General features: G+C 46.9%; 1 long non-coding RNA gene across 2 annotated transcripts in view; it reads right to left on the reverse strand.

The window, feature by feature from the left end:
• Positions 1-147: 147 nt before the first annotated feature.
• The window catches only part of LOC309644782, a 30,880-nt gene continuing 17,332 nt past the window's right edge, over positions 148-13,695 (reverse strand). For both annotated transcript variants that reach the window (XR_014254603.1, XR_014254604.1), the window contains one exon: positions 148-6,852. This is a non-coding gene — a long non-coding RNA (uncharacterized lncRNA). The remainder of the gene's footprint in view (positions 6,853-13,695) is intronic.

The raw sequence follows: 13,695 nt of genomic DNA on the forward strand, positions 1-13,695 counted from the left end.
TCTCCGCTTTTACCAGGTAATCAGTCTGGGTTGTCAAAAAGCATCCACCCCTGTTGCCTGTGTTCAAGGAGAGGAAGTCTGACTTTTCGGTCTAGAAAACTCCCGTTCAGGCAGCTGGCACCTGTCTGGAATCGAGGCTAGAAGACACACACACAAAAGCAGTGAAACTAGTTGGTACAGAAAAGCCAGGCAGTCCACCTCCACGTGCGCAGTTTATTGCAAGACAAAGTGTTGGCTCATCGCCTGGGAGTCCCAGACACACCCTCCCAGCCCTGTGAGGGAGACAGCAGGAGAGCCCCCCAAAGCTGGACCTCTGCAAAACTGAAGCACACGAAGTCAGTCTGTACCTTTTCTTTCTGTGTTTCTGTCTCCCTCAGCCTTGACCACACCCAGCCAGTGGGCTCCACCAGACCTGAGATGAAACCCCAGCTCTGAAAGCTGCCAAATGGGCCCTTGAGCAAGTCATTATTTACCTCTCTGAATCTCAAATTCCTCTTCTGTAAATGAGGATAACCCCCACCTTGCCCATCTCACAGAGTTTTGTGAGACCCAAAAGGAAAAAATGAATGAGAAAATGCTTTGCATACAATGATGAAAATAGGCTGGGAAAATGCACTATGTTATTCTTGTTAGTCTCAGCTCTGCCCCTGACAGTGTCACCATGGGCAAGTTAAATAAGTTCTTTTTTTTTTAAATAAATTTTATTGATTGATTGATTGATTGATTGGCTGCGTTGGGTCCTCGTTGCTGCGCGCCAGCTTTCTCTGGTTGCGGCCGGGGGGGCTACTCTTCGTTGCGGTACGCAGGCTTCTCATTGCGGTGGCTTCTCTTGTTGCAGAGCACGTGCTCTAGGCACGTGGGCTTCAGTAGTTGCGGCACGCGGGCTTCAGTAGTTGTGGCTCACGGGCTTGGATGCTCCGCAGCATGTGGGATCTTCCTGGACCAGGGCTCGAACCCGTGTCCCTTGTATTGGCAGGCGGATTCTTAACCATTGCACCACCAGAGAAGCCCCAAGTTACACAAGTTTTTTAAGTCTAAGTCTCCTCATCTTTTAGGCAGAGAAAAGATTACCTACCACAGACGATTAAAATAGGGATTAAATAAGATAGTTAATATAAAGCAAACACTGTTGGTTGGCTTTCCCAAGCGCTGGGGAGGGCTTCTCCTCTTAAATAAGAATGTAAGAATTTGCTAAGGGAAAGCTCTTTAGCCTTTCACTCTTCCTCGCTTCTTCTTCCTGCCTGGAATGTATGTGTGAGGCCCAGACGTGCAGCAGCCATCTTGCAACCATGAGACAAGAGGCTTGAAAATGAAGGTCTATGCTGGGGATAGAGGAACAGAAAAATGGAAAGAACCTGGGCTCCTGATGGTCATTGATACCAGCCCTGGAGTGTCTCCCTATGAACTTTCTGCTTCATAGGAAAAAACAATTCTTTTTTGGCATCAGAATCTGAAGTAGGGTTTTCTGCTGCTTGCATCCATATGCATTCCAAAGTAATACACTGTCTTAACTGTTTCCTAGAGAACACAGCTCTGAGGTATGGCGGGCATGTGGTTTTACTGTGTTGGACAAGATCGCTGAAGTGAAATTAAAGTTTGAGAATTGGATGAAAATGTTAATCATGGGAACTATGATTAATTTGAGAATCCTCATACTTTCATAAGTGAGGAAAATTATAGTGTTATTGTTATGAAACAACAGAGGTTATCAAATCGTTTGTCACTGGAAAAGATCCTTTGGCAAATGCTTCCCTTGAAAGTAAATGAATATAACAAAAGAAGTACCAAGCTTGTAACATGAAAATTATTAAATATTATAAACCAGAAAGTAGATTAGTGGAAAAGAATCTGAAAAGGAATATATAAATATATATATATATACATATATATACACACACATATATATGTATTATATATAAAACTGAATCACTGCTGTATAACTGAAACTAACACAATATTGTAAATCAACTATACATCAATTAAAAATTTTTTTTAAAAAAGAAAGTAGATTAGTGGTTGCCAGGCCGGGGATTGGGAAGGGGTGGGGAGTTAATGGTAAGGTGTATTTGGAGTGATGAAAATGTTCTGGAATTAGATAGTGGAGATGGTTTTACAACTTCGTGAATGTACCAATGAATTATACACTTTACAAGGGTGAATTTCACAGAATGTGAATTGTATCTCAATCACCAAAGAGTGAATGAAGAGAAAAAAAGTAAAATAAACCAAAAAGTAAGTGGACTGACTAGTTAATCAAAGCCTTTTTCGAACTTCCATATAAGCCCAATAAATTGACCTCTTAGCCCAAAGACACATCCATGGACATTTCCACCGAAGATAACTTGAGAATTCTGTCATAGCGCCTCCTCTTTGGCAGCATTCCAGGCATCTTCCCTCAGTGCTTATGTTGATTGACATGGCTCATAAGGCAATGAAAAAAAATGTAATTTGTATCCACACAACCTGTGATACCAAAGTAGAGAAAACAGCCTAGACTCTTCCATCAATTTGCAGTGTCAGTCCTCTTTGATTCAATAGCTGTGATTTGTGTCAATATCTGTGACAAAGACACAGCTCTGATAATAATACTATGGCCTGCTGTCTATACTCATAATTGAAGGAAATATTACATATCCATTAGGAGTTAATAAAAATAGAGAGGTAATTTTTTCCCATCGAAAACAAAGCCCATAAAGATGGATATAAAATACTTTGTGCAGTTCCTGGCATACAGTAGGTGCTCAATAAAGGTTAGCTATTATAATTATTAGTGGACTGCCAGTGAATGTGGATAGAATTCAAAAGTTCTCCATTACTCCTTCTATGTGGACTTCCTCTCCCTCCTCCCAAGGTCCCAACATTTGGCTACCCCTACTCAGCCTTCCCACAGTCCTGACAGACGACTACGCAAGATCTGAGAAATGGACTCAAACTGAGTTATCAATGACTGATGGACCCCCTCATGTCCCTTCCTTTTCCTTCCCGTCCCTCCACTGTCTGTTCTCAGGCTCTATCACATCTAAGTCATCCATATTTGCCACCCATGTGGGTGTGCAATACATCATCTTTCATTGACAAAAATGACCCTATTGCCTCCCAAACTATTTCTCCAGGAAGTAGGAGGGATGGGTCTAGGCTAACACAGTGTGGTCTCCATGGCAACAAAGCAAACTGGCTCATCCCAAGGGACTGGACTTCTGACACAGGAAGCAACGAAAGAGTCAGCCTTAGGCTGTCACAGCCTCAGCACCCACTCTCGCCGACACCCCAGGCTCAACCCAGATCCTCCACCCTGGGTCCCACACTCCCAGCCATACTCTGACAAAGAGGCTGGGCTGGGGAGACCTAGGGCGCCAGACACACACCCAGGATGTGCTCACCACTCCCCAGAGCCAAAACGCCCTGGCTGAAAAACAGAGAAGTGAAACCTATAAAGAATCAGGGCTTGTTTCCAGGCCTCCAAGTTCTCCCACTCTGACCCGTCTATTGCGTATGTGCGTAGACAGAGATGACAGAGACCTGTAGATGATAGAGACACAGATGACACAGGGAGAGCTCAGTTATACACTCGACACACACTCTCTCATTTGATCCTGTCGACCTGGGCAGAAGTATATTATTGATGAGAAAACTGAGCTTAACAGAGGCTTTTTCAACTTAGCTGAGGTCACCAGCTGACAGGAGACTGAGGAGAGGCTGGCACCAGATTTGAGGACTTACCGGGCACTGACAGCCCCACCTGAGCTTCTCGGCATCTCCCAGATTCACCAGACAACGTGAGGACCCTGCGTCTGTGTCCAGGGCTGGCCCCCACCGGCACAGCACCCCTGCCCTCCTGAGAGCCTCCTTACACAAGAGGCTCCAGCCAGACCACTGCCTCAAACACTGGGGGGAACAGGTCAGTTATTCCTCGGTCTCCTCCGCCAGAGCACAAGCTTCACTCATGGAATCAGGGGTTCACGGGCTGGATCTTCACCCTCAGAATCTGGGTCTGGAAGAGTACGCCTGGGACTGAACTTTTGACTCCTCAAGCTTAGGTTGGGGGCCTCAGGTAGAGCCGACAGCTGAGGGAGTATTGGTTGAATAAACGAGCAAATTCCAGGAATATTTTCATCTCCCAAATGTTAATTCACAGTATTAATGATTATACCACAATTTTAAAAATTTAGAACACTAAGTAGATTATGCATACAGATAAAATTTTTATTGTGCTAAAATAAACATAACACGATGTACCATTTTAATTATTTTTAAGTGTACAGCTCAGTGGCATTAAGAACATTCACACTGTTGTGCAACCGTAACCACCATCCATCTCCTCAATGTTTTCATCTTCCCCAACTGAAACTGTATTCATTAAACAACTCCCTATATCCCCTCTCCCCAGACCCTGGCAACCACCATTCTACCTTCTGTCTCTATAAATTTGACTATTATAGGTACCTCATATAAGTAGAATCATACAATATTTGTCTTTTTGTGCCTGGCTTATTTTACTTAGCATCAACTCAAGGTTCATCCATGTTGTAGCACATGTCAGAATCATATAATGTTTAAAAGACACTCATTGGATCATCAAAACATGCTGATGACCTCTTGTTGCAGTCAGGGCCCATTCTCAATGCTCCAGATCAAAAAAGGTAAATGACAGAGTCTCTCCTCCAAGATGTCAGCCAATGAAACTCATGTTAAAAGGGTCCAATGTGCTACTAGAGGAGAGACAGCCAACATACCCGGCCTTCCTCTCCACCCTTGAAAATGGCTTTCTGGGACTTCCCTGGTGGCACAGTGGATAAGAATATGCCTGCCAATGCAGGGGACATGGGTTCAATCCCTGGTCCGGGAAGATCCCACATGCCACGGAGCAACTAAGCCCGTGCACCACAACTACTGAGCCTGCGCTCTAGAGCCCATGTGTCACAACTACTGAGCCCGTGTGTCACAACTACTGAAGCCCACGCACCGAGACCCTGTGCTCCGCAACAAGAGAAGCCACCACAAAGAGAAGCCCGCACACCACAACGAAGAGTAGCCCCTGCTCACCACAGCTAAAGAAAGCCCACACGCAGCAACAAAGCAGCCCAAAAAATAAAAATTAAATTAAATCTTTAAAAAAGAAAGAAAGAAAATGGCTTTCTACACTCCAGCCTATAAACTATGGACCATTTCTCCAGGTGAATCTATTGATTCCAGAAGACAATGTAAAAATGAAAATGACTAATGGGAGGAATTTCAGGCCACATCAGGGTGGTGAGTAACAAGTATCAGATGGTCCAGTACCAAATCCTCAGGTCATGCTCTGGAACAAAGTGGCCACTTTGTCTGTGGATCTTTCTGCAAATTCTGAAGGGCACCAAGACTTCCCATCCAGCAAGACCACTGCTTCGGTGCCCACGACCACCAGCATGCCTGCTGGGAGGCTGCAAGAAGGCCATGGATGGAATGAAGATCAGAGTTCCAGGCAGTGATAGGAAGTAGAGGGAGGGAGGCAGCATTCACTGAGCTTCTACTCAAAGCAAGTGCCACACTACATGCACCTACACACAGCATCCCACTGAATAATCCCAACAGCCAAGTACATGAGATGCCATCACTTCATGTTTATAGATGCAGAAACTGAGGCTCAGATGAGTGGATAAACTACCCAAGGTAATACAGCTAATTAGCATTGGAACGGGCAAGCAAATTCAGGCTTGTTCAAACTCAGAGCTCTTTTCTTCAGCCCATGATGCCTCTCATCCCACGATGGGGAGTGATATGTTCCCCACCTCTCGCCTCCACACTGTCCCCCACCTAAGACTCCAGACATGCATCACGGGAAGACACTTTAATGGTGGGAGCCACAGAAAGCACAAGGGTGTTATCCTCCTCCCACAGAGACCATGAAGGGGGCTGGGGGTCCCTCAAAAGAGGACCTCTGGAAAGGACAGGTCTACTATGAGACCTTAAATGAGAAAAGGGCAAATGCTTACAGCACCGACAGCTTAAGCATGGGCAGGGCTGCTGGCTTAAATGAAGGATGCTCGAGGAGCTTTTCTAATTAATGATGGTTGAGTCATAAGAAGAAAAAAATGTTGGCTCCAAGCTGATGCTAAAAGAAGGGTGCCCTCTGCAAAGTGCCTGAGTAGATGTCTCCTGCAGCCGCGTCCCCCACTCTCTCCTCCAGCCCTGATGCCACACCTTCTGGCACCTTCTCGTGAACAGAGGCTGCAAAGAAGCAGGAGGCCTAGCCCAAATGGTTTGGGAGAGCTCACCTTGGCCAAACAAACGATTGGCGAGGATGCTGATGGGGAAGGCACTTCCACATGGTTGAATGGACCACAGCTTGTCTTGTACATCAGCTACAGCATAATCTGAGGGGCACTGGCAAGTCCACTTCTCTACACTGACGTCACAGCTCCTGAGATCTCACCTTCAAAAATGACTTTCTTCAGGTTCCTTTCCCGAGGAGTTTTCTTGGGAGGAGAACATGCATCAACTCCCGGTGAAGTGTTAGGTACAGAATCAAATGGATCTTGAAGGTCACATGATCCTGCCCGGTGCAGGAATTTCTGACAGCATCTGCTTGTATATTCCAGGGATATGGAAACCACAATCATGGTTGTACAGCTCCCATAAAGTTCTTTACCTTAAGCCAAAATATTTTCCTATAGCTTCTTCTCCTCCTCATATGGCATTGGGAACAAATGTGCTTCTTCAAGGCAGTCTTGCAAGCCCCCAAGTACCTCTCCTGAGAACCCCAGTTCTCCCAGCTCTTCCTTGTGGCGTAACTTTCAGGGTACCCCCTTTCCAGGATGCCTCCAATGGGCCCACTCCAAATTAGCAATAAGACCCCCGCCTGTGTGTGTAGAACTGCAGAGACAAAGTGTAGAATCCCAGTTATTTGTATACACACACATGTACACATACACACACTTACACAACCAAGGGAAAACAAAAGGCTCCAAATGGAGGTAACCCAATAGACCCCTGGGAAGCATCAGATGTGTTAGTCACTCCTGGATGCAAGAAGCAGCAACTCTCTCAAGTTAGTTCATGCAATACTGTTAGGATACTTGTAGAAATAAGGAATAGAGAAACCTTAGCAACAGACCCTTGGAGAAATCAAACACCTGAGCCTTGTGGGAAGAGCAGGAATCTCCAGGAGAGCAAGGCCGGCCAGGCACTGGAACTGGAAGGCCATTGGAAATCCAAGGCAGCTTGGGAAAGCAGGCCATCTCGTAGACCCCCAAGCAGTAGGCATTCTGAGGCTCATTCCAGTGCTCTGCCACTAGTAATTCAGCTCCCCTCTCACTCTGCTTCCTCTCATCCATCTCTTTTTTTTCTTCTCCTCTGCCAAGTGTGTGGTTGATCCTGCCTCATTTCCCAGTTCACAGCTCTCCGGGCCCCCGCAGAGATCACTGGCCACTGCTGCTCAGGAACGAGCAGAGGAGGCTCATCAGGAGCTGGAGGCATCCCAGTTTCTCTCAAGAGGAGGACGGTGAGCAGGACCAGCCTGTGACTGACCTTTTAGTACATCCGGTACCCAGAAGGGAAGACTAAGGTGTTCATTTCAGGGCACACAGGAGATAAGCAAACACAGACTTCTTGGTTATCAGGTCCCCAGAGAGAGAATCGACTTGATTCTGATATACAGATGGAAGGAACTCATGAGAATCACCCCACGTAACCAGCTGCTTCTTGTTGATGATCATTTGGGGCTCGGAATAGTTCCCAACCCCAAACATCAGCCCCATCATCTGTCCATCTACCACTTCACTTTCAACCCTCTGTGGCTTCCACGTTCCTCTATTAAAATAAAAATGCAGGACTTCCCTGGTGGCGCAGTGGTTAAGAATCCACCTGCCAATGCAGGGGACACGGGTTCCAGCCCTGGTCCAGGAAGATCTCATATGCCGTGGAGCAACTAAGCCCGTGCGCCACAACTACTGAGCCTGCACTCTACAGCCCACGAGCCACAACTACTGAAGCCCGTGTGCCACAACTACTGAAGCCTGTGCGCCTAGAGCCTGTGCTCCGCAACAACAGAAGCCACCGCGATGAGAAGTCCTCGCACCGCAAGGAAGAGTAGCCCCTGCCTGCCACAACTAGAGAAAGCTCACGCACAGCAACGGAAGACCCAACACAGCCAATAAATAAATATAAATAAATAAATAAAATATATTTAAAGAAAAAAAAAAAACAAGTGGGCTAGAATAACTGTCTACCCAAAAGGGAAAAAAGAAATGAACCACAGCTTATTACATTACACCAAAAAATTACGTTGAAATAAATCCTAGACCTAAATGAAAAACTAAAACCATACAGCATCTAAGAGAAAACATAAGGAGAATATCTTCATGACCTAGAAGTAGGCAAATATTTCTTAGGCAAAACACAAAAAGCACTAGCCACAAAAAAATTAGTAAACTGGAATTCATAAACATGTTAAATTTCCAACACACCAACCCGAATTGCTACAATTAAACAGACTGACAGCACCAAATATTAGTGAGGATATGGAGCAACCAAAACTCTAAAATGTTGTTGATGGGAGTGTAAAACGGTGAAACCACTTTGGAAAAAAGTCTTCCAGTTTCTTATAAAACGAAAAATAAAACCATAGACTCAGCACCTCCATTTCTAGGTATTTACCTAAGAAAGAGGTAAACACATGTCCATGAGAAGACTTTTACAAGAATATCCATAGCAGTTTTATCCATAATGCCCAAACTTGGAAATGTCCCAGATGCCCATCTATAAGAAACTATGGGGACTTCCCTGGTGGTGCAGTGGTTAAGAATCCGCCTGCCAATGCAGGGGACATGGGTTCAAGCCCTGGTCCAGGAAGATCCCACATGCCACGGAGCAACTAAGCCCATATGCCACAACTACTGAGCCTGTACTCTAGAGCCCGTGCGCCACAACTACTGAGCCTGCGTGCCACAACTACTAAAGTCCGCAAGCCTAGAGCCCATGCTCCACAACAAGAGAAGCCACCACAATGAGAAGCCTGCACGCCACAATGAAGAGTAACCCCCGCTCGCTGCAACTAGAGAAAGCCCACACACAGCAACGAAGACCCAACACAGCCAAAAATAAATAAATAAATATATTTTAAAAAAGAAAAGAAAAAAGAAACTATGGTAAAGTTGCACTACTCAGGAAAAAAAAAAGGCACAATGCACAGTCACAACAATATGGGCAAATCTCAGAAACATTATGCTGAGTGAAAGCAATGAGTACCTAGTATATGATTCCAATTATATGAAGTTCTAGAACAGACACAATTAATCTATGTTGGAAAAAAGCACAACTGTGGTTGCTTCTGGGGGGCTAATGTAGGAATTGACCAGGAAGTGGCACGAAGGTACTTTCTGAGGTGATGGGAATGTTCCATATCTTTTTTTTAAATAACAGCTTTATTGAGATATATTTCATATGCTATATAGCTTACCTTTTTAAAGTGTACAATGCAGTAGTTTTCAGTATATTCAGAATTATGCAACTGTCACTGCTAATTCCAGAAGAAACCTGATATCCATTAGCACCCCTCCACCCCTAGCCCACCCCTGAACAATGCATCTACTTTCTGTCTCCATGATTTGCCTATTCTAGACATTTCGTATAAATGGAATCATACAATACGTGGCCTTTTGATCTGCCTTCCTTCACTCAGCATCACATTTTTAAAGTTCATCCACGTTGCAGCATGAATCAGAACGTCCTTCCTTTTCATGGCTGAGTAATATTCTGTTGTGTGGATGGGCAACATTGTGTTTATCCACTCCTTTATCGTTTCGGGTGATGGACATTTGGGGAAGAGCTTGACGGGAAAAGGCACAAGGGAACTTTCCAGGGTGACATAGTACTTACCTGAGTATATATATTTGTCAAAACTTATTGAACTGTGCACTTAAAATATGTGCATTTTATTGTAAATAAACTATAATTCAAAGAAGAAGGCCCCAGAGAGAAAAGAATAAAGAAAGACAGAAAGAAAGAAAATTGGGAAGAAGGAAGGAGGCAGGAAGAGAGGGAGGAAGAAAGAAAAAGAAAATATATTCTGGGAGGTAATTCCTCCTTGTTTTAGCCACGACCCTCATGGGTTATTTGAAGGGTGGGAAATCACTGACGACAACCCCCACCCCCTGCCAGCTTCCCCGGTGGGCTGTAGCAAACTGCGTTCAGTGGGTATCAAGCTGTGCTTGGGATTCCCCCAGCGACCCTGTGATTATCTGAGCGTGCTCACCAATCAACTCTTGTTGCCTTCACAGGGCACATTCCACTGCAGAGAAAACCCGCCTTTTCTGCACCCAATTTGCAGAGAGTCTGCTTTGGGCTGGCCCACCCCCGCACAGGCCCCCGTGCCCCCTCAATCCCTTTTGAGATCATCTGAGTTCTCTGCTCACCAGGCAACTTCGTGAAGCCAAGTCGTCCTCCCAGGGAGATTTTCCTGCTGCAACAGGGAGATGTAACTGGTTAGCCCGGCAGTTCTAGCTCTAATGTAAGTCAATAAATTGACATGAATTTGACATTTTTTTAATATTTTTTTTACACCTGAAAGAAGGCCTGGCAGGCAGGGAAGGTGCCTGAGGACTTAGTCACAAATTATATCAGGACACCCCGGGCAATGAATACTTTGTCTCCTCGTCAAAGGACACTTAGGATTCCGCAGGTTAAAAATGGTCAAGCAGGGCTTCCCTGGTGGCGCAGTGGTTGAGAATCTGCCTGCCAATGCAGGGGACACGGGTTCGAGCCCTGGTCTGGGAAGATCCCACATGCCGTGGAGCAACTGGGCCCGTGAGCCACAGTTACTGAGCCTGCGCGTCTGGAGCCTGTGCTCCGCAACAAGAGAGGCCGCGATGGTGAGAGGCCCGCGCACCGCGATGAAGAGTGGTCCCCACTTGCCGCAACTAGAGAAAGCCCTCGCATAGAAACGAAGACTCAACACAGTCATAAATAAATAAATAAATAAATAAAAGAACGTGAATTTCTTTTAAAAAATAAATAAATAAAATAAATTAAAAAATGGTCAAGCAGTGGCATTTTCTTTAGCTCAACCTGTAGAGCATCTAGTGGTTGCAATGAGACAGGCTGGGACCTGGGACCCTTTGCTGCAGTGCTTGCACCTGGACAAACGTCTCCTGGAGCAACAAAATACAAAGAAACCATAAGACTAAAAATAACTGCGGGCTTGGCAGTTAGGGCAAAGTATGGACAAAAAGATACACAGAGAAAAAGCCCAACTGCCACTTCTGAAGAGCCAGGAGCAAAAGCAGGGGGTTGGGAGAAAAAGCAGGGTCCTGCGCATGCCCCCTGCACACATCACCAAAGGGGTGGGCAAATCACCTAAGCCACCCCTCCAGCCGGACCCCTGGACACACCCCACCTTCACTCCATATAAGGAACCAGCTCACGCCACCTCAGGGAGGGAGGGAGCAAGGAAACCTGTTGTTTGTTCTTGCTCCCCCACACGCCCCCCCCCCGAGCCCCCTGCGGCAGGGGTCCCAATAAAGCCTTGCCTGAATTTCTTGTCTGGCCTCTGATCAACTTCTGCTGATTAAGGAGCCAAGAACCCTGGTCAGTAATAGCAAGACTCTGCCTGCAGGGCTGGACACCTCTGTCCTAATTGTGTTTGGGGGTGCAGGGGTGGGCAGTAGTGTATATGCAGGAAAAAACAACTAGTAAGATGATGCCAAGTGCCGTACCAGTGCAGCGCCGTGAAGTTCAAGTAGCGGAGAGGCCACTTCACACTGTTCTGTCCACACGTGCCATGCACCCAGGCTTGGGATGTGATGGCTAATCAGTGTAGCCCCACCTCCAAGATACTCCCTCCCTCCCGTGTTGTCTAGGGGCGTAGACTGCCTAGCAAACAAAGAGTTGGGATGCTCTGTGGGAGTCGTTACAACAGAATTAATACAATGGAGTTCATCTAGGGCTTCTGCCTGAGAGTGGGGGGGACCTTAATGGAAGACAGGCTGGGTCCACAGAGGACGTTCCAGAGAAGCAAGGCTCTTGGAGTAAAAGCGCAGAGGTGGAAACACACGCAGACTGCAGGATGCATTGCTTCCCGGTTACACCCTGCATCAAGAGGCCACAAAATCTCCCCAGGGCTTACCTCCAGGAGTGAAACAGAAAGGAAGAGATTCCCGCCCTGGAAACAGCCTGGCTTCTCAAACTGGTTTCTGGCCTGAGCCATTCCCCGATGGTCGGTATCACAAAGGACAATGAATGAGCCAACCACGCTATCATATCCATATGCAAAAACAGCCACGTCACTGAGACAGAACTACACACCAGTAGTAACTGGATGACGTTTGGTCCCAAGGGTGAGAAAGTCTGGAGATGAAAAGAAGACGAAGGAGAGAGGAAGGGAAGGAGAGACGGATGAAGGAGGAAAGAGAGGGGAAAGGGAGACAGAGCTGGAGCAGAGGAGGAATGGGCATCCCCCCTTTGCCCAAGGAGTGCAGGCCAGACTTTCCAAGACACGGAGAGCTTCCTAGGACTCCTGACCCCAGAGAACATGATCTGGGCCACAGCAGTTGAACAGGCTGTGAGGCCTAGGGGATGGAATAGCCCTTCCTGGCCTGGGTATCTAACCCCTTTAAGCCACAGACCTTGTCCTGGATACATATCAGAGCAGGAGAGCATCAGGAACTATAATAAACACCAAGGGGAAGATTTTGCAAATAATTGTTTTCAATTGTAACTACTTAAGGGCTAAGACTCTGAAGTCTGAGAAGCAACATTTTATTCTCCCTAAGCAATCAGAAACAAGAGGAGAGCTCTCTGTACGTGGTAAATCCGCGTTGGTGTGGGCCCACAGGCAGCAGAACATGGCAGAGGGGGTGGGCAAAGGTGCAGGGATCCTCAGCAGAGGTGCGATTCCAGATGGTCCAGGTGTGGGGACTGAGGGGGCTGCAGCAGAGAAGGCAGAAGGCAAACCAGGAGAGGAGCCCGCTCCAAAGAAAGCCACCAGGGCCACACATGGGAAGGGGCGCACATATGCAGCCCAGGTGGACAGAGGCCCTTGGGAGAGGCTCCTCCTTAGCAATGAACACCCCGGCTGTTGGCTAGGCTAGATCAGCCATGTGGCGCGTGAGTGGACTGCACAGGCTGGGGAGCTGGGGGCTCTGGCTCTGCTATGAACTGGCCAGGGAACCCTGGGCCAGGCATTTCCTCTCTCAGGACCCGTTTCCTCATTCTGAACAGGATGGCAGGTGGAGGGGTTACAGGCTTTTCTGGTGATGTCTAAGACCTACAGAAGCATCACTGTAGGAAGAGAGAGGCTCGACAGCCCTCTACCCCAAACGCTACCAAAATATGTCTCTAGCACTTCCTTCCTTCAACTATTTGCCATTCTCCTCCAGCTTTCTTAGTCCCTTCTCTTTCTCCCTGGGCAAGAAAGTAAGCTTGCAAGGGGGCACCCTCCGCATTTACCAGGGAAGACCTGTGGAGTTGGATACATGCAGAGCCATGCCTGGAAAGCTCTTCATACACATGCAGGTCTGTGACTCATGCCCAAAGGCACTCAGCCTGAGAAAGCCAGGGTCTTGGTGAGCTTTGCTGGCTGCCTGGGGGCCGGCCTCATGCCACGGTGACATGCCCAGGGCTGCCCACCACTTCGGGTGTCTTCTCCTCCAAGGCACCTAAACCTTGACTCTTACCCTCAAAGTCTTGCTCCAGTTAGACTTGCAGGACAAATAGGACGAA

This window comes from Balaenoptera physalus (assembly GCF_965194825.1).
Source record: "Balaenoptera physalus genome assembly, chromosome: 16".
In the NCBI taxonomy this organism is placed as follows: Eukaryota; Metazoa; Chordata; class Mammalia; order Artiodactyla; family Balaenopteridae; genus Balaenoptera; species Balaenoptera physalus.